This window comes from Macrotis lagotis, chromosome X, assembly GCF_037893015.1.
Source record: "Macrotis lagotis isolate mMagLag1 chromosome X, bilby.v1.9.chrom.fasta, whole genome shotgun sequence".
In the NCBI taxonomy this organism is placed as follows: domain Eukaryota; kingdom Metazoa; phylum Chordata; class Mammalia; order Peramelemorphia; family Peramelidae; genus Macrotis; species Macrotis lagotis.
The window spans coordinates 520,950,587-520,972,187 of record NC_133666.1 but is presented as its reverse complement, the minus strand read 5'-3'; positions in this window follow the sequence as shown (position 1 = coordinate 520,972,187).

The following is a 21,601-nucleotide window of genomic DNA, read 5'->3' as shown; positions in this document are numbered from 1 at the left end:
CTGGCTTCATTTTCTTTCTTTCCTTTCTCCCTTTCTTCCTTCAGTTTTTATCTTCCTTTTCTTCTTCCTTTTTGTACCTTCCTCCACCCCTCTTTTCTTTTTGCTCTCTCTCTCTCTTCCTTCCTTCTTTCCTTCCTTTTATTTTTTCTCCTTCATTCCTCCACTCCTTCTTATTTACTTTCCTTTTTCCTTCTTTTTTCCCCCCTCATTTCTACTTTCCTTCTTCCCCCTCCTCTCTTTCCAATTGATATAAATGTTCAAACAGATCTGGTTCTACTAACTTCACACTGCATAATTTCATATAGTTTTTCTTTTTTAAAAAAAAGTAGCTATATTGATTCCTTTAAAAATATCACTAGCTTTTTCTTCTCCCTTTCCCAAAACTCTTCCCTCGAGGGCCAGCTAGGTGGCATAATGGATAGAACACTAGCCCTGAAGTCAGGATGACCTGAGTTCAAATTTGGTCTCAGACACTTAATAATTACCGAACTGTATGACCTTGGACAGTCACTTAACCCCATTGCCTTAAATGAATAAAAAAAAATCAAAAACAGGTAAGTAAAACAAACCAATATATTGGCCAAGTCTGACCATATATGTAACATTATGAAACTGTAGGAAAGAATACTGAACTTCCTCTCTTCTTAGATGTTGAAGACATGTTTCAATGTCAGTTCTCTGGAATCAAGTTTGAACATTAATAAAAGTTCTGATGCTTTTCTATTTTGTTTTCTTCTATACTATCATGGCCATTATATAAATTATCTTCTTGGTTTTTACGTTGTTCTACATTTATTCAGACAAATCTTCCCAAGTTTCCCTAAACATTATGTTTCCCTATTTCTTATAGTTCAAAAAAGTTCCATTACATTTATATACCATACTTTGTTCAGTCTTTCACTGATTGATGGGTACATATATACATTGCCTTCAGTTATTTGCTGCAATAAAAAATATATTACTATTAATATTTTGCTATATAGGACTTTTCCTTCTCTTTAATCTTAGCAGATTTACCAGTAGTGGTATTTATGTTCCAAAGGTATGAAGAGTATAATGGCTTTCCTAGTATTTTAGATGTAAATAATTTGATTTTTTTTGCAAAGCAATGAGATTAAGTGACTTGCCCAAGGTCACACAGCTAGGCAATTATTAAGTGTTTGAGGCCATTGAACTCAAGTCCTCCTGACTTTAGAGATGGTGCTCTATTCACTGCAACACCTAGCTGCCCCAGGTCCAAATAATTTGACAGAACCAAGAAACCAATTACAATTCTATCAATTGTACATTAGTGTACTTTCCCACTGGTTCTCCAGCAATTATCATTCTCATCTTTTGTCACCTTTAGCAATCTAATGCAGTGAGGTGCAATTGTGCATTTTGTTTTTCCATTTTGAAAATGTCCCTCCAGCAATTTGGGGAAAATTTTTTCATGTTGATATGGTTCAGTTGCCTGATCTATTAGTTTGTGTGATAACTAAGAATAACTTGAGAATTATTGTGTGGATTAATATAGGTTTTTCATATAGAAGAAAGGTGTTACAATAATAGCGACAATGACTTAGAAAAATGCTTCAAATTTAATGCTTCTTTAAAGCATTTTCATATATATTATTTCATTTGGTTCTATTCTATCAGGTGGGGAAAATCATTACTATCTCTAATTTAGAAATGAGGATTGTGAAAGAGAGCACTGTGAAAAAGACTGTCGAAGGTCACACAGTTAACTAGATATTGTACAAATTTGCTATGTAATTGCAAGCATTTAGTATGGTAGGTAGTGGAGAGATAGTGAATATAGTTAAGTGTTTGAAAACAAGATTAACATTAAGGACCGGGCGGCTAGGTGGCACAGTGGAAAGAGCACCAGCCCTGGAGTCAGGAATACCTGGATTCAAATCCGATCTCAGACACTTAATAATTACCTTAGCTGTGTGGCCTTGGGCAAGCCACTTAACCCCATTGCCTTGCAAAAAAAAAAAAAAAACCCTAAAAAAAATTAAGGACAAATGCCAGATCCAGAGGTCTAGATGATTGCACTGATTTCCAATCCCACAAAAATATACTCCTCATCTCTGAATCTCAGCACAAGGTCTGACCAGTTAAGGCTTAGGGGATCCTAATCTCTAAAGAAAGGGTTTCCTTACACACTGGCCACTCTCCCCCGACTCCGGCACCCAGAAGGCAAATTGTTTGAAATGTAGATTTTGACTCATGTTTAGGAATTTCCCAAAAGGGAATAAGGAGAAAGGTTCTTGATGTATATAATATGTGAAATTGATATTTATTTCCCACACACGAAAGAAATGCCAAAAAGGCACATAGACCTACCTTACATATTACAAAATTACTTAATGCAATATTCAGTAAGTTAGCTTACATTTATAATTAGGAAATTCCATTTAGGGAGAGTAGTGGCACCTCTTGGCAGAGGAATGGCCAAGGAATCTAAGTCAAAGATAGAAGGCCAAAACAAAGAAAATTTATCAGCATGCTAAGTCATACTGCTCTCACAGAATCGCAACTTCATATTTCTAGGGTAGAGATTTTGTTTTTATAACCTTGCATGATGGCTTAGACTAATCTATAGTCAGGCAAGTATTCTGTAGCAATTTAGGAGAGAAAAGTAAACATTTCATAGGAGAGAGAGGGATAGAGAAAGAATGGGATTGCTAAGATTGAGAACTTTATTTGTCTGATTAAAAGGTAAAGTTCTAGGAAAAAATGCTTAGCACATAATACCTTACCTTATATTCACAGTCATAGGGCATAGAGAGGTACAGGTACAAGAACTGAAGTATGAGATTAAACCACTTTTAAATCTGCTTTAAAGGGAGAAAAGAGTAATATTTGGTAGGACTTATAAGAAAACATTCTCTATTTCAGGGCATGCAGCAAAGACAAATGATCAAATCCATATACAAATTTGAAGGAAGTTCTTTTAATAAATAAAACTGCAAAACTTCATCCAAGAATAGCAATAGTTGCTTTAGTAGTCTAGTAGACCATCTACATGCTTAACCATGCACTTACAAAATTTGTTATATTTTATTTCTTTTTCCATAAGTATTGAGAAGCCTTCTAAATATTAGACCACCAGGTGGTTGGAAGATTATGCCATCAAGATTTTGGAAAATAACTGTCTTTCCTATTTTCCTCAAAAATTGTGTTCCAGGAGTCTGATACTTAAAATCTTATCAGAAAAGGACTGGTGATTGTTTTACAATTTACTGCAGATTGTTTTACAATTCACCTTGACTCTGCACAGACTTTTTCAAAGCAGATTTCTTATTAGTTATTGACTCCTCCAAGAGAAATGGAATAGTTACCAAGTCCTCCCTAGGCTTACAGTTATCTCTGATCAAAAAGCCCAGAACCTCCAAATCTTTGAAAATCACCAGGTTACTTCCAAGTCTGAATATGTTCATTTAGGGTATATCCTCATTTAATCAAAAATCAGGGAAATATAAGCAAAAAAAGAGGGATAGCCAGACCTAAGTAATATATTTGTTTGAATATAAATAAAAAAAAACATGAGGAAAAAATTGATAAGAAATTTAACCACAACTCACCTTAGGTTCATAGTCATGTGGCATAGGCAAGGAAGATTTAGGGACCTTCTATGAGTCCATCATGGATGGCTAGGATAGACAGACTCTAGGTTGTTTCAAACCCCCCACAAATTATATCTCAGGGAGGGACAGGTACAAGAACTGGTGTGTGATAAAACTATTTTAAAATCTGATATACAGATGAATATTTATATATATATATATATATATATATATATATATCTCCCTTCATTTTATAAATTTATATATGTATATATAAACCCACATACACCATACACTTGCTTGAAATGTATGATTATGGGGAAACTCCTTTCATCATTCTTCAGGTCTAATTGGGTTTCTGGTTAGCATAACTAGAGCTTAGTTGATTATCTCTAAGCAGCTGGTAAAGATAGTCCAACCTCTTAAGTCATGCAGGGCTAGGTTCAAACGATGTAATACGATTTTTTTTCTCACAATTCTCACAACTGAATAAGTTTTTCTTACAAAAACTGTTCTAGACCCATAATTGAACAGAAAGGAAACTGAGCTATGCTCCAGAATTGAGTCACATGATGGAGTCAGTATGGTTACCCAATTCTTGCTATCACTTGCTGTTCTAATAGTCCTAATAGCTGGGGTCTTTAATTTTACAGAAAACTGGATTACTAGATAAGTGTGCTTCATTATGTTTTATGCCTAATCAGTCCCACTGATACTTTCTTTTTTGTTTTAACCATATTAATGATTATTTCTTTGTAATACAATATGAGATCTGGTACTCATAGACCTCTTCTTTTCCACTTTTTTCATTATTATGCTTGAGATTATTGATCTTTTATTCCTTCATATGAGTTTTATTTTAATTTCTTGTTTTATGAAATATACTTTTGGGAACATGGTAAATTTAATTTGGATTGTATTATCATTTTTATTATGCTGATGACCTATGAATAAATGATAGTTCACAGATAATTTATGTCTTTATTTCTGAAAAAAATATTCTGTAATTAGGTTCATTTATATCCTGTGTGAATCTTGTAAGATATCCTACTAAATATTTTATAGTTTCTGTACTTATTTTGATGAAAATTTTCTTTACAGCTCTTCTAACCTTTTTAACCAATTTTCTTTTCATGAACCTATATGGATGGAAATCAAGGAACACTACAGTTTAAAAAGAAAAAAATTTCAGGTAACTCAGAAAATAGGGTGTTGAATAAATTGTATTCTAATACCAATAATTACTGGCATGTGGGAAAAAATGCAAGAAAGACACCATCAAGAGGTTATCTGTCCTGAAAACTGATGAATCAATTATAAAGGAAGAGTGAGATAGAATAAACCAAAGTAGCCAAAGAGAACCTAGGTTTCCAAGGAAATCTAAGAACTGCACTGCTATTTACAAAATACCAACAGACCTAGAGGAAGGTTCCCAAAGGAATCCATGGAATATTTATGAAAAGACATCAACAAGAATCTTTCAATATTAAAAGGCATAGATGGATTACCTCCTACATCAGGGAAAAAGCTATACGCCTTGGGGAGATCCCTGTACAATAAAGTATTGAAGCATAATTAGATACTTTTATTTTTGATGTTTTCTTTCTACCATTTTTAAACTAGATGTCATTTCTTTGAAATAAGTGAACATAGAGATCTTTTCTACTTTATGATTTACCTTAATCATCACATTTTTATTTCACTATTTCAAAAGATTCATGGCACCATGAGTGATGATATTCCCTTCACTGGAACAGGCCGAGACCTTATCCATATTTTCTTATCCCTTGAAATTTTTAAAAATAGCACTCATATAAAAGCAATGGAAACCAGTGAAGTGAGAAAATGTTTATGAAGAGTTTTATTGGTGCTTCCAGGAACATTTAAAGAGGAAACTGGAAACAAGACCACACATATAAGTGAAATAGAACAGATCTGCCAATTTTTCTATAGTGGTAGATGGGAAAAAAAATGCAAAAGTCCCACAGGGTTCCAAAATAGTCATAGCAGTTCTTTTTGTAGTGGCAAAGAATTGGAAATTGAGGGGATCCCAATCAATTAGGGAATGACTGAACAAGTTATGGAATATGAATGTTATAAAATACTATTGCTCTATAAGAAACCATGAATGATCAGACTCAAGAGAAGCATGGAATGAATTACAGGATCTGATGCTGAGTGAAGGGATCCAGAAGCAAGAGAACATTGTAATCATTAACAACAATATTGTGAGTTGATCATCCTTGAAGGATACAGCTCCTCTCAACAGTTCAGAGAATTAGGACAATCCTAGGAGACTGGTTATGGACAATGTTATCCCCATCCATATGAAGAAAAATGAAACAAAACCAAAAAAACCCTACATAATCTGAATGGAACACTATATTCACTTCTGAAAATTTTCTCTTATGTATTTCTTTCCTATCTTGTGATTTTCTTTCTTTCTTTCCCCTTAATCCTATTTCCTCATACTAAAAATGACTAATCTGTAAACATATTAAACATAAATGTGTATATACAATATTCACCTGACTGTTCGCAGCTGGGGGGAAGGGAGATTGGAAAAATATTGTCACCTAAAAATATGCATATGCATGAGATTTAATTATCCCAGTGAAGTAAGGATAATACCTCTGACTAGTTTTTTGGGGACCCAAATAAATATCTGTTTACATTTTTAAAAAAAGGAATTTGACTTAGGGCACATAGACCTAAGGATCAGAGCTAGGATTTGAATCTGGGTCCCTTGACTCCAATTCCAGCACACCAGAGGCACTAAATGAGGAAGAAGAAAGGAAAAGCATTCAAAAAATGAGTCGGAAAAAAGCAACTGATCCTGCACAAAAACATTCAAAGGAAATTTTCACTGGAGGCACACTCATCAAGGAGGCTCACCTGCTCAGACACATAAGAGGCTATCTTAAGCTAAGTAAGAACACTTACATGTTTAGTTTTTCAAAATATCTCAAAGGAGAAAAAATTCCAAAGTAGGGGGAAAAGCCACAAATGGTATTAATATAAAAAAGTTTATAGAGAAGTTATCAGGCTTATAGATTCTTTTGTTTACTTTTTCATCTCTAAATAGATCTTTACAAGAACAGCACATTTTTATAATATAATATATAATCATGTTGCAATATAATTATATAATATAAATATCAATAACGGGACTTTATTAAAACACATGAAAAATAGGTAGACTGTACAGACAATACACTTCATTATCACATTGAAAAGTTGACTAAAAACATTCAGAAAATAAATGATTCCAAGTGGTTATTATTTCTTGATTATCAAAGAGGGGATAAAAGCATCTCAGCAGAATGAAATGTAGCTCTTAAGACTCTTCCCACAAAGTATCTTCTATGACTGTGCTAAGATTATACATATGTCTTAATAGGTATCACAGAAATAATTTGATCAATGATCTCCTGATTAGAAATATTAATTTGGGTAAAAAAAAGAAGATATATACTGTATATATGGTTACAATTTTTAATATTTCAGTAGTACTTTTTAACTTTTTAGCTTTCTGTCTGCTGATTTTCTACATAAGAGTTAACTAATTAAACAGAAACATACAAATCCAAAACCTGAAGTGAACACTGAATGCTTTTTACTCCCCCTTTGATAATCAAGAAATAATAAACAGCTGAAATGTATTTTCTAAGTTTCTTAGTCAGCTTTTCAATTCCTCTGCTTCAGAACCTGCACAAATATTATGTGAATATTTCCTGTTGGCTTAGTGCAATGGTGTTGAAAACATTTTCATCAATTACTGATCCCCAAAGGCTCTTCTGCAGGGATTCTATGGACGTCTCTCAGGAAACTTCTGAGTGGGAAGGAAGGAATGCTGGCCTTGTGCACATGGATTTTTGCTTCTTATTTTTCTGTTCTTCCCTGATCCTCGATGAATTAGTGTCAGAACTACCTTGTGAGCTTGAAAGATACAAAATGGTAGGTTACAAGAGTGCCTATTAGAGTGTGCAATAAATGCAGCAGCTGAGTTAAAAGAACTAACAGAAAACTGAGAAACAACCTGCTTGATCTAACCCAGCAATGGCTTGCCCTTTTCACTGAGATGCAGAATCCTTCAAGTGCAGGAGTGACTCATTCATCAGCTGTGCCATACTCAGAAGTGAAGTGAATGTGAAAAATACTTTTTGGGGCTGTTTTAAGTTTGAATCCACTCCTCCTAAGGACCAACCAAGATGGTAGAGGAGAATGCTTCACATTTAAGGGGGAATGTTTTATAGCAACCACTTTGAGTCTATTCTATCAGGGATCATGATGTGTTCTAGTTTGGGAGGAAGGAGAGAACTCTTGCACTAATTTTTCATTAAATATACTTTATAAAATCTGATTAATATTATTAATGCTATCAAGGAGATTATCAACTGAACAATATTATATTAGGGCACAAACCATGAGTTAGAGATATACCCCAACCCCTCAGGAGTCATGCTGGGAGATGTAGCATTGCTCTTGCAATGACCTACTAGTGAGAGTGGGAGTTAAGAAATGTACAGATAACATAAATGTATATATATATATACATATATATATATGTATATATATATACATTCATATATAATTCACAAATTGGTAGGTAAGTGTGCAAATACTACATATATTTAAATAGACAATTTCAAAAAATAATTTATATATGTATATATGTATATGTATATAGATATAGATATATAGATATATATAATATGTGAAAATGACATGGGGAAGACTTTATCTTAAAACGGTTAAGGTATTTCATGACATCCAGGACCATCTCCAATAGTCCTGATCCCTATCTGGTCATAGATGTCTTTGGAGGAAGAGTGAAGCTTGTGACTTTACACAGCCCTTCCTCACTTTAATTTAGTTCACTGTGACATCACTTTTCCTAATGTCATGGTCCTCTTTGAGAATGAAGGACAAGCAATGAATAAATGAATAAAAATAATTTATAATAAATATACAAAATTATAAAGTGCTTATCACAGCACTTGGCACATAGTAGGTGCTTGATAAATTCTTGCTCCTCCTGTCTTTCCTTCCCTAATAAAGGATTTAAAGGACAATTGACACTTAACAATTAGAAATAATTACAGATTCTCTCAGATCCAGGATATTGTGTACATTTCTGATCACACATTCTGAAATAATAAATCAAGAAATTCCCAAAGGAGGACAATTATAATGATGAAAGAAATAAAATAGTTTCTAGGTTAGAGTATGCTTTTAAAAAATCTAGAAAATCAAAAGCAAAGAAAGAATATTATCTCAATCTATAAAATCATGAAGGATTGTGAAAAAAAGGATTGTCTTTTGTTAACTTGGGAGATGAAATTCCATGAAAATGAATTGTCTTTTTTTCTGGATGAAAATGGGGAAAACTAATAATATCTATTAAGAGACATCCTTTTTCTCCCCCTTTGGTCAGAATATTACTTAGTGATAAAGAAGTAATATCTAGTTAGAAAAAAAGCCTACCATTAACCAGAACACTTTCTGATGAGTTGGAATCAAAAAACACATTCTACCTATAGCATCCAGCTGGACCAATCCCAAATAATTGAGGAGTGTTATGGGAAAAGAAAGTGCATTCTCATTTTTGGTCAAATTGGAAAAGAATGTTCCAAGGCTAACAGCAGTAGCACATCATAAGGACCAAAGATTTAAATAGAAATTTATAAGATAGTTCAGATTGAAATAAGGTTGGACATCACTGATTCTATACTGGATGAGTTCTTTTTACATGGACTTTTGTTTGCTTTTAAACTCATGTCAGTCAGCAAATATTAACTACTTATTATATAGGCACTTTAATAAGAACTAGGAGATATAAACAAAAGCCAAAGACAGCGCCTAACTTCAAGGAACACCCAGTTTAATGCTCAACTTTCTGAATGTACATGTTCTCTATCATTTAAATGATATTCCTAGAAAAATAGTCATGGAATTTTCATGATATGCTGACAGAGGAAAAGAAGGGAAAAGTGATGGGAATTGGTGCTCTGATGCCCAGGTTCAGTGACAGAAAAGGGTGATTATAACTGAAGAAGATTCTAAACCTATGAATCAAGACTTTCAGGGACTTAGTAGAATGAACTAAGAATTAAAAACCAGAAAGCTTTAGATTACAGTAAGAGATATCATAGGAAACAGTGCAGCTCCTTGGGTCAGTTCTTCAGAAAACTCAGTATGAGGATTGCCAACTTTTGATAACTGTGTATGAAGAAATGGAAGGAGATATCAATGATTTCACCAGATCTTGAAACAGAATCCATTAATCAAAGAATCTTAAATAGGAGGCAACTTAAAAGGAAAAATACTTAAATATCAAGTCATAAACTTAGAGAATCCCATCCCCCCAGATGAAGCTTTAGAGGTAGGGGTCTATAATAGATTATTAGTCATTCAATAGCATTGTATTTATTAATATGTGTTATGAAGACAAAAAGGGAGACTTAGCCCTATTCTATGCTCTCAAGCACTTTGAACATCTAATTGGGGAGACAATAATAGTGTTTAACATTTACATTTCACTATTAAGGCTTTCTTTGATAAAGTCCCATCTAATATTATATTGTGACATAATGGTTACTCAAGTAGAATATCAGGAATTATACTAGAAGCTTTGGAAATTTCTCCCATCCTAGAATGAACTATATCAACTTCTTCGTTTCCCCAAATATTAAAAAATATTATTAATGCTTCTTTCATAATATTTCTATGACATCATTAAATCCACTAAACCATTACCTCTGCCCCTCTTTGAAGAAACCATCCCTTGTGACAAATATGTTATAAATGAAAACAAAAGGAAGTCAGAGCTAAATGGCTCACAGGTTTTCCCCAGAGAGGGAAAGGACTTGGTACAATTAGTTTTTGCCTGAATTAAAGGCAACAAGATATATCTTTTTATGGGAAAATTTTTTTTTATTTCATATTGTAGCATTGTAAAGGTTCAGTTTGCAAGATTTCCATGAAAATAATTGAAACTTATGTACTAGTATCTGGTGCAGACGATGAAAAGGTAAAGGAATTATAAGAAGAAATAATTAAGTCCCTCCAAATTAAACTATACTTTAATATTCAATGATTTCAGTGAATAAATAAGCATGGAGAGGCTGATGAAAAAGATCTTGAAAAATGTGATTCAGGAATAAGAAATGAGAGGGGAAAACAGGTTTATAGATTATGCAAAATTCTTAATATTATGAATATTTGTTTCCATAAAAGAAAAAAGAGGTGCTTAAAATGACAAAGAACATATAATATACAAAAAATAAATTGATTATATTTGAACAGAAGGAAATGACTCAGCATTGATGTGGGAGTCATGCCGGAATTAGCTCTCTATGCAGTCAGACCACAGACTTGTTAGGGCAGAGATCAAAGTTAATGCAAAATTAGAAGAAAGAAGAAAAAATAAAGAAAAATTAAAAAAAAATAAAAATGAATTGATTGGGTAGGTAATGATGAAGATTTCAATTATCTATATCTGATGTCCATCCTGTGAGACAGTTGTCTATGTCATCTCATAAGCTTGCCATAAGAGGTTCATCCAATAGTGGACAATTTCCTTGCTTTCATGAAATATGATAAGGGTCCCAGCACAGCCACACTTATACACATATAAACCTTACCTTGTAACTCTTCTTGTACAATTCCTTGATAACAACTTTGACTCTTCTTTGGTGTTCATAATTGGTTACATGCTGCAGCCTGGTTACATCTGTCTTCTGTTACCTTCTATTTGATATTCACTTTTCAATTATTCAGAGAATATTTTATTTCATTCTGAATGTCATAAAAAAACTTTGTAAAATTTTGATATTAAAAAGATGGATCTTTGCTTTTTATGAGTAATTTAGCAATTATCTAAAGGCAATCCATCTCATACTTCCTTCTCTTCAACTTAAGGTCCAACTTATTATCCACAGGGTGCTGATACACATGTATTTTGTCATTCATACAGGAGATATGCTTGTTCTTTGTAGACAAGATAAACTCCTTTAGAAGCTACAGATATCTTCCAGGAGCCTCTGAACTTTATTGGGCTTAACGCAATAAGCACGATATCCTCTACAAATAGCAACATATAGAGGACTTCATCAGTCAGAGGAATTCCCACTTCACCTTGGACTTTGAACTAACTAGATGTCTTCCCTCTCTATACCTAGAATCTTGTTCTATGTTTCTTCTAAAATTCATGATCATAGGTTCATTGAAAATAGTCTTGATATATAAATGGGAGATATTAAATTGTAAAGGAATAATTAAGGCAGCATTTTATTAAATCGTCGGTACAATTTTATATTCTCTAAATCTTTCTGTTAATTGTGAAATGGCAAAAATTGTTAAATTTCACTAGTGAGAGCCTATTTGTTCCCTACTAATAACCCCATTAAGGATATACTCAATTGGGAGTGTATGTACATATATATTTATGTATGTGTATATTATTTGTATGTATATATATATATATACACCAATTGAGTATATATAAATATATATATAGGCATATATATATATACATGTCTTTAAAGATTTTGTAGAAATGGGAGAACAGGCATATAGATCAGTAGTTATTGATATTCTCTTTATTGTCTTCTCTTCCTTTAAATACTCTGTGTATTGGTATTTCCATGCCTTCATAATTTCATTACTTCCAGCACTGATCTCCTTTCATGTACCATACTTAGCTGTATTCTGTATATACAAAATCTGGCTCGTTTTTCCATTTTTGTTCTTTTTTAATGCTACTTCTATATCCTCTATAAGCACATCTGAGACTATAATGTTAGGGTGTAACTTTTATGATTCCGCTGTCCTAGATGTAGAAGGCAGTTTGTTGCAATGATTTTGACAAATATTTTCCAATTTTATTGTGTGTTTTCCATATATTTCATTTTAAAATGTCTCTGGTTAACTTCTTATTTGGGTCATTTCTTTCAAATGAGTTAACCTTCACTGGTTGGTTCTCTTTGTCTTATGAGATGATGTTCTTCAAAATCATTTGTCATTATATTCATAAGATTTTATACGTAAGGTTTTTTTTTAGATTTTTGCAAGGCAATGGGGTTAAGTGGCTTGCCCAAGGCCACACAGCTAGGTAATTATTAAGTGTCTGAGGCTGGATTTGAACTCAGGTACTCCTGACTCCAGGGCCAGTGCTTTATCCACTGTGCCACCTAGCTGCCCCTATAAATGAGTTTTTGTGTAACCCAATGCAACCTTTGACAATTTCTATGTTTGACAAGTCAGTATTTCCTACTGTCTTGCTTGAAAATCCCCCAGAAGTGAGATATTTGAGAATCCCTCCAAACAAGGGGTCTAGTTGGATTCTGAAGAAAGAGTTCAGAGAGCTCCAGATTGAAAATCTAAGTAGTTTAATAATGACAGTGGGATACAAAGTGGGATGCAGTCCAGGGCAGCAGCTAGACAACATATGGGAATTCCTGTAAAGATACCTCAAACCCCCATGTTAATTATATAAATCAGACAAAGGGAGGAGGAGTTATGGTATGGACTGGCTGATATTTTGGTGTTAATTCTGCTCATCACTGGGCTCAGGTCCCAGATACTTGGGTGTCATATCAGTTCTGTTTGGGCTAGAGTTCCAGAGCATGCACTGGTGTAGGTCTTGTACTGGTGACTGTTGTTGGTTTCATAAGTTTCATTGATAGGGAATTAATATTATTATTATGATTTTCACTTAGAAAGTTTTGCTAGAAAATCCACATTAATCATGATATTTTACTTCTGGAGACTTTTATTAGGAAATCCAGGAAAACCAGTTTTCTAGAAAACTATTAGGAAACTCAGTGTTTAAGAGAGTTATGTTATTATAGCTTTTATAATAAGACCCCCACACCTGCCTAGAGTACTTTCTGGTCTAATTTCTCTTTTGTGAAAAAGATACAATTTTTATTTTTAATCTCCTAAAAAAGGATCAAGAAGCATTCACATATGTTCCAGTTTTACCTTCACTCTCTCTTTTTTTTAACCTTGTGGACCTTAGAAAAAGAGGTGGAGGGTGGTGTTTGTTTGTTTTTATTCTGTTTTGTTTGTCCTCAGTTTCATCTATGGGTGGTTATGCCCATGAAACAGGAATCAAGACATGTCAGCCTTGGAACCAGGATTCTAGATAGGATGTTTCAGTTAATCTTTCTAAAAGGGAAACCCTGAGAAGGTGAAGTGCCTAAGGTTTGAACCCAAAGGTGTTTTGAATTTGGAAATGGGACTTTGCTGTATTAGGACCTGAGCTAAGTTATAACCCAATTCTCCTCCACTCTCCAGAGAATGGGGCAATATAGGGCAGGGATTAAGACTGCCACATGTTGTAGAGTATGTCTGTATGTTTATTATTATATTTTTGCAGTTAATATTCCCATGAAAAGCTAATAAGACTGTTATTGATTACATGGGAATGTGGTACAAGAGATTCAACCCCTTTACTTAAAGGAACATTTTGAAGGGGAGAATGAGAGATAATTACAGAGCAAACACCCCCAACCTTTCCCTGAGAGTGTCAGAGAATACTGAGAGAAGGTTGATATATAACTTTCAAGTAATAGGACTCAATGTTACATATATATATATATATATATATATATATATATATATATATATATGTGTGTGTGTGTGTGTGTGTGTGTGTATGAATATAAATGTATACGTATATGTATATAGACATTTAAATGTAACTTTTGTATATACATATGGTTATCATTGGTCAGTGATCAATGATATGAACAATAAATATTGGAATCAGAGGAAGCAGAGATTACTTACAGCTTGGGTCAAAAGACAAGAAAGGCTTCATAGAGATGGAATTTCAATCGACTTGAAATATGGGTAGAACTTGAATAAGTAAAAAAGAATAGAGGAAAATATCAAGATGGAAATGTTGAGGTAGGAAATTTCAAGTTTGTGTTAAGACAATGAGTATACTAGTTTGGTTGGGGTGGGAGTTTGTGTATGAGATTAATGGGAGAGAAGTCTGGAAAAGTAGGTTGAGAATGTATTGTAAAGGGCCTTAAATGCCAGGCTAAGAAGATAAGTCTTTACCCTGTAGGCAGAGGGAAGTCATTGTTGATGTTTACATCAGGGAGTGACATGATCAAAGTGGTATTTAAGGAAGATTAATTTGGTGGTAGTGTGCCAGATCAAGGAAAGATAGGAATGTTTTTGCTATAATATCTTTTGAAGTTGATATCACAGAAGATAGTTGTACTTCCCACGAGTCAATTTTTGCTAATACTAGAAAGAGAATATTTGGGCTCCAAAAAATAATTGGTATGACCCAGCATAGTACTTCTCATATAATGGAGAAACAGTTTATTGTGAATTTTGTTTTCCTTTGGTTTTTGCAGGGCAATGGGGTTAAGTGACTTGCCCCATTAAGTGTCTGAGGTGGAATTTGAACTCAGGTCCTCCTCACTCCAGGGCTGGTGCTCTATCCACTGTGCCACCTAGCTGCCCCTTGTTTTCCTTTCAGGAGTCTTTTGAAATACAAAAGAAAGTGATTCACAAATCCATATTGTTTAGGGTACGGGTTCTTGTTTTTGTGTCATGGGCTTCTTTTACTGTCTGGGAAATTATATTGACTCCTCAGAGAAATGTTTTTAAATGAATAAAATAAAAACCTTATAAAGAAAACCCAATTATATTGAAAATCAATTTTTTTTATTCATCCTAGGAACTAGAAACTCAAATGTTGCAAGTAAGAAGGAAAGGCAAATAGAATCATGAGGAAAGAAACTTTAAAAGAGAGAAGAGATTTAGGTGGAAATGATATCATAAATATATGTTGATTCCTGATATCTTTTACAATAAGAAGTCTAAATTTAATTTACCAGAAAAACCCTATAACTATATTAAATAAGTAAATTGATATGGATAAAGCAGACTAGGGTGAAATATTTTTTTCATCCAAAGAATTCAAAACACTTGTAAAGTAGCAGCAATTTTAATGGAATTTAAGGGGGGAAAATTTCCAAATTGCACAGTTTCAGAGAAAGTAGAAGGGGAAATAATCCTGGGAGTAAGAATATACCATTAACAAGAAGTTTAAAGGCAAAGGAGGAAAAGAAAGTAGGGCAGAAGAAAAACAAGTATGTACAAGCCAAGAGTTTTCAAGATGAAGGAAATGAATGCTCATTTAAAATGAAATTTAATTACTGTATTAGTGAAGAAAGAAAAGAGGGTACCAGTAAAGAAGCATGCAACAACAGAATAAAGAAGAATGGTTATATATAATGGGAGGAAGGAAGGAGAAAGGAATAGATATTTAGTCTTTTTATAGCAATTGTTACTTGCAAACAGCTTAATAAATTTTAATTAGTCATTTCTTAAAACATCCCTTTGAGGTACATTAGTAGTGTTATTTCTTTATTTTATAGATGAGGAAACTGAAGTGTTTAGCTCTTTGTGCCATACAATTAATTGTGTTCTCTACCCTTATAAGAACACTAAAATTACTATTTCAGAGTTTATTATAAATTTATAATTTACCAAAGGAGAATTTAAACTATATTCTTATTTCCTAAGAACTTATTCTCTAATTTAGTTTGACATAAAGATTTCACAGTTGTATGAGTTAGAGAACTTTTCATTTGGTACATCTTCATTTTCTAATGTCACCACATATGTAATGTGTCAGCTTTGCTTACACCCATAGAATGTTCCTACTACGTGTGCATAACTGCCACGGGAAAATTAAAATTAAAACCTATAAGGGAACCCTATAATAGCAAAAAGGCAGGGCTAGAATAAGTATCACTGGCTTTAGCTGTCATTTGGAAGATGTTAATTCTCAAAAGGCCACGTTTCTTACAAGTGAAATCTAAAGATATCATGGCAGAGCTCCACAGAGATTATTCAAGCCTTCTTCTACCCCAACCTCTTTTGCTTGGTATATGCTACACAAGACTGAATATAGACAAGTCTCATAAACACAAAGTGAAAATTTTATTTTTTTTTACTTAAAACTTTAAAATAAAATGACAGCTTGTTTGTTAGAATAATAGGCAATCCCAGACAACTGACATGAAATAATTTACTTACGGAATTCTTTTGTATAAGAATGTGTTTATAATAAGAATTTTAGGAGAAATAAGAAAAAAGCAATCTTGAAGCACAAAGGTACACAGAAAAATAAACTTAAAGTAGGAATTTAAACAGAAAAAAAAGCATTATTAAAAAGATACTCTTAAACAAGAGAGAATCACTGGAAACTTCTTTCCAGTTATCTAAAAGGCCTGATTAGAGGCTTCACAAAATATTTTTAACACAAAGTAAAAAGTCAAAGAAAACTTTAGTAAGGATTTTAGATTATAATAAAGAGACCAATACATTTGCTTATTAGAGGGTTTTCTTTTTTTATTTTTAACTTTCAGGAATTATTTTAATTTGTGTAGAGGAACAAATAATGGAACTTTCTGAGGGAACATAGTTACGAAACAGTTTTTGATCAGACCTTAGGAGGGAGGGACTGTTTTGACTCTCTTGTTACTAAGGATGGAATTTTGCAACCAGAAGTTCCATAACAGTTGGGAATGACAGTTGTGTGAGTAGCTAACAGAAGACAAATGTGCATCCTGTTACTCCTATCTCTAATACATATTATAATTAGACTTTCCTATTTCTATCAGGAATTTAAAAAACAAACAAAAAACCAAATAAGTCATATTCTTAATTCAATAGAACTTGCATACAGAAATAGCTGAAAATCATACAAATGACCTTTTAAGATAGACAATCATCTAGATATCTCACACATGCATGTATCCCCTGGCTTATATGCCTCATAACAGCATTTACTTTTTACTCTAAAATTTCAAATCTAAGCCAAGGTTCAATGTCTTCTTGCTGAAATTTAAACTTCAGTGCAATGTCATCTTTATATTTGCTTTTCTCTGTAGTGACTTCCCTTTCTCATCCTTGCTCATCTGTTCTTACTCACCTATTAATGTTATTTTCCATCCCCCCCACTTCTGTTACTTCATTCTGCTTGTTTCTCTCCCCAACTTTTTCCAAGTGGTAGTCATCAGTTCATCAGTTTTTCCCCTTAGTCTCTCATTTCTCATGATTTTTATGCTTGTCACTTCTTAATTCTTAGGTCCTATGCTTCAATAATAATACAGTATATACCTGCATGCATCCATACATATTTGTATACATATGTATATGTGTATATACATATATACATATACATATATATATATTTGAAATGGGAAATGGTCGTATCAAGATGTCTCTTAATTTTAATTTTCAAGGTCTTCCAAAATAAAATCAAAGCTATGAATTTATCCAGGAACTACTCCAAGCAGAAAATCCAGGGACAGTATAGAGCAAGGAAAGCTCCCAGAATGAGGAAACTATGGCATATCAAGAGGATTTGTAAAACTTGCTACATCGAGCAAGTACCTGAACAGTCTTAGAAGTCAACAGTTACAAAAGCAGAGTGGTAAGTTTTGGACATAGGGTAGACATATAAGTTGAAGGTCGGTTTCTTTGAGGTATTTCTTATAGAAATGGAGATGGGAAATGGATTTATATCTATTTTTAAAAATTTCTTTGAGACAGGAAGGGGAGGGTGGTTGTCTTTAAAGTTCAGAGGTTTGACATTGAAAGATGCTCCACATCTTGATTTTAGATGATAGGAAAGATACTCTTGCCCCTAAACATATCTTCCATTTGTTTATGATTCCACAAATACTATAATTAAAGAGTCATTATTTTAGTCTCTTTCAAAATGGTTAGCCAGCTCAAAGAGGTAATATCTTCATACAGCTTTTCACATATATATATATATATATAGCATAATAAATTCATGAAGTCCTTTTTGGGTAGTAAATTTTAGTAGGAGCATAAAGAGGGCATAACTAAACAAAGTAGCAAAAGACTCCCCCAAGAGGTGATGGGGACCCTAAAATAAATTTTTTTGTAATCATTTTGCTTAGATTTCATTCTGACTCTAGGATGAAAACTGCCCTTCAACAAGAGTTCAATGAAAGTCAATTTGATCTCCTTGCTGAGATTCTTAGGCTGTGGATTTTGACCCTATTAAAGTATAAGATCAGCAGATGAAAAATTATTTCCTGGTTTCTTCAAACCCTATATAAGAGGGCATAGAAATAATACAGTAGATGAAGAAGTTACATCACCAAGCAGTTACATCAGCAAGCATTTATTAAATGCCTGGCCTATTAAGTGCCTGACACTATGCTGGGATCATAGGACTTAGAACTGGAAGGGACTTTAGACCTAATCTAGTCACAAGCTCATAGATCTAGAGACCCTTGTCATGTGTTCTGATACTCAAGATAGGATACTCAAGAAGGATATTCAAGTGGACTGTGATTTGCCCAAGGTCATATGGATAGTATCAGTGGCAACATTTGAGACCATGATCCTCATAAGTCTCTTTTCCTATTTACCACACTGACTTTTCATTTTTATAGGTAAGAAACCTGAGGTAGGAGAGATTTTTGCCCTAGTTATGAGGCAGAAAGTGACAGAACTGAAATTTGAGCCCATGTACAATTATTATTCAAGAATTCTTGTTCACAGCAATTTCCTGCAAATTAAATTTTCTTCTCCTTTCCTCATCAACTTCTACCAGGCCACATATTTTTAATTCCAATTATACATTTATAAACACTGAAAGATCTAGGCCTAAGAGGAAAGTTGACTGATATTGGAAGACAGAAGAAATCCTGGGAATGGGATGACTCAGAGTGAGGGAACAAGCAAAAGTCAAGTGAGAAGCAGGTTGGAAAATGCCGAGAGAGATGATTGGCTATGTAAGAGGGTGAAAGGGAATTTGGTAGCTTGGTGAAGGGGGCTTCATATAGCAGTAAGGACTCATGAAAAACAGATGAATAATGTTTATAGAAGAAAAAAAACAAGTGGAACTTAGGAAGATGATTAAAATTCTTGGGGGGATAACTGGGGAAAAGGGAGGACATAATCTGGAAAATGAATAGTAATTGGCATTTGTACCAAGAATGTTGGTACAATAAGGCCAGAGGCAGCCAGAGCTCTAACTTGGATAAGGCACTTGCTGCTTTGTCTCTGAGAGATGACATGGAAAATTGGGCACACTTCATATCAGTATCACTCCTCCAGTCCACAACGTGCAGTTAAGCTCTCTTTAGTCCTTGTCAAGTATCATGGGAAGTGCTGTGAATCAGAAGAAATAATACTGGATTTTTAGTCAATAGATCTGGGTTCAAATCTGATTCAATTACTTAGTAATTTCATATCATAGGCAAAGTATTCCTGCAATTTGTAGATCTCACTTTCTTCGCCCACAAAATGGAGGGAGTAGGATGATTGTTCTAGCTTACTTCTAAGTCTATGAATGAATCTGTCATCCATGGTGTACCTCTATTGGTATTTATCTTAACCCATCTCATCATACCACTTTCCTTTGCCTCCCCCTCTCTCCCCATGCATATGCTGCCTCTCACTCTTATCTCTTCCTGGGAGTAGACCAGGGTCTTAGTTATAGAATAACTTCTTTCTCAACAAAACTTGTCTTCTGTGCCACACCCTACCTACCCATCCCCCTCTTAATTGAATCAATCAATCAATCAATTAATCAATAAGAATTAAGTACTTTTTATAATGCCAGGCACTGGACTAAGGGCTGGGGGAAATTAAAAGCAAAACCAGACTCTGCTCTCAAGGAAATTACAACAGAAACATTTATATAAATATGAATATTACATTTAAAATTAACACAAGGTAGTTTTTAGGAGGTGAAGTGGATGGAACACTGAACTTGGAATTAGTAAGATTCATCTTCATGAGTTCAAATTTTGCCTTCAAATATTTACTAGCTCAATGACCCTGACTGAACTCTGTTTGCCTCAATTTCCTCATCTGTAAAATGAGCTGGAGAGGGAAATGGCAAACCATTCCAATGTCTTTGCTAAGAAAACTCCAAATAGGGTCTTGAAAGAGTCATGATAGAAGATTCAGATATGACTGAAATTGACTGACTTTAGGAGGCATTCCACTAAACAGCTAGGCACCTAGGCCTGGAAAGGCTTCATGTAGAATTTGCTACCTGAGATGAGTCTTAAAAGTGAGTCAAGGATTCCAAGAGTCAAAGTTTGAGAGAGAATTTTTCAGACACAGGGAGAGTCACACCAAGGCATGAAGAGGAGATTAGTGTCAAAAATGAAGAACAGCAGATTGGACAGTAGGGCTGAATCAAAATGTGGTGAATGAAGGAAATAGAATGTAAGAAAACTGGAAAGCTAGGAAGATCCCAGGTTGTGAAGTCAAAAATATCAAAGGAATTTTTATTTATTCCTAGATCTAGTCACTCAAGAAGCATTTATAAAGGACTACTGGGGGATACAAAGAAAGGCAAAAATGCAGAATTTATCCTCAAGAGATCACATTTTTATGGGGGGAAACAACTATGTCCACACAAGATATACACAAATCGATGGAAAGTAATCTGAGAGGGGAGGACCTGGAAAAGCCGCCTATAGAAGGTGAGACTTGAATTGAGTCTTGAAGGAAACCAGGAGAGAATTGTGAGGAGACAGAGCATCACAGGAATAGAGGACAGTCTTCATCTGTAAATTTGTAAAATTAATGTTTTAGGTTTGAAAAATTGCAAGTAAGCCAGGGTAGCTCAATGGCAGAGCACTTGAATGGAAATAAGAGAATGAGATTAAAGCAGGAGTCAGGGTCCATGTTATGAAGAGCCTTAAATACCAAACAAAGGAGTTTAGCTTTAATCTGGGAGGTAACTGGGAATGAGTTCTTGGTTACCCTTGTAGATAGGTCTCTGAATAAAGTAAGATCAAGTTGGTAGCTTGGACCTTGGATTGTGGATGCTGTTCATTGTGGATCTGTTCATGGTCATATTATTACTAAGTCCTTTAAGCAAAAACTGTTTATACAAATTGAACCAGTAAAATGTTATCATAGAAATCAGAACTGGAAAGGACTTTTGAAATCACCTTAATCCATCCATTACTCCTGGCTGTTTCACAAACAAGACCCCCCCCCACTTC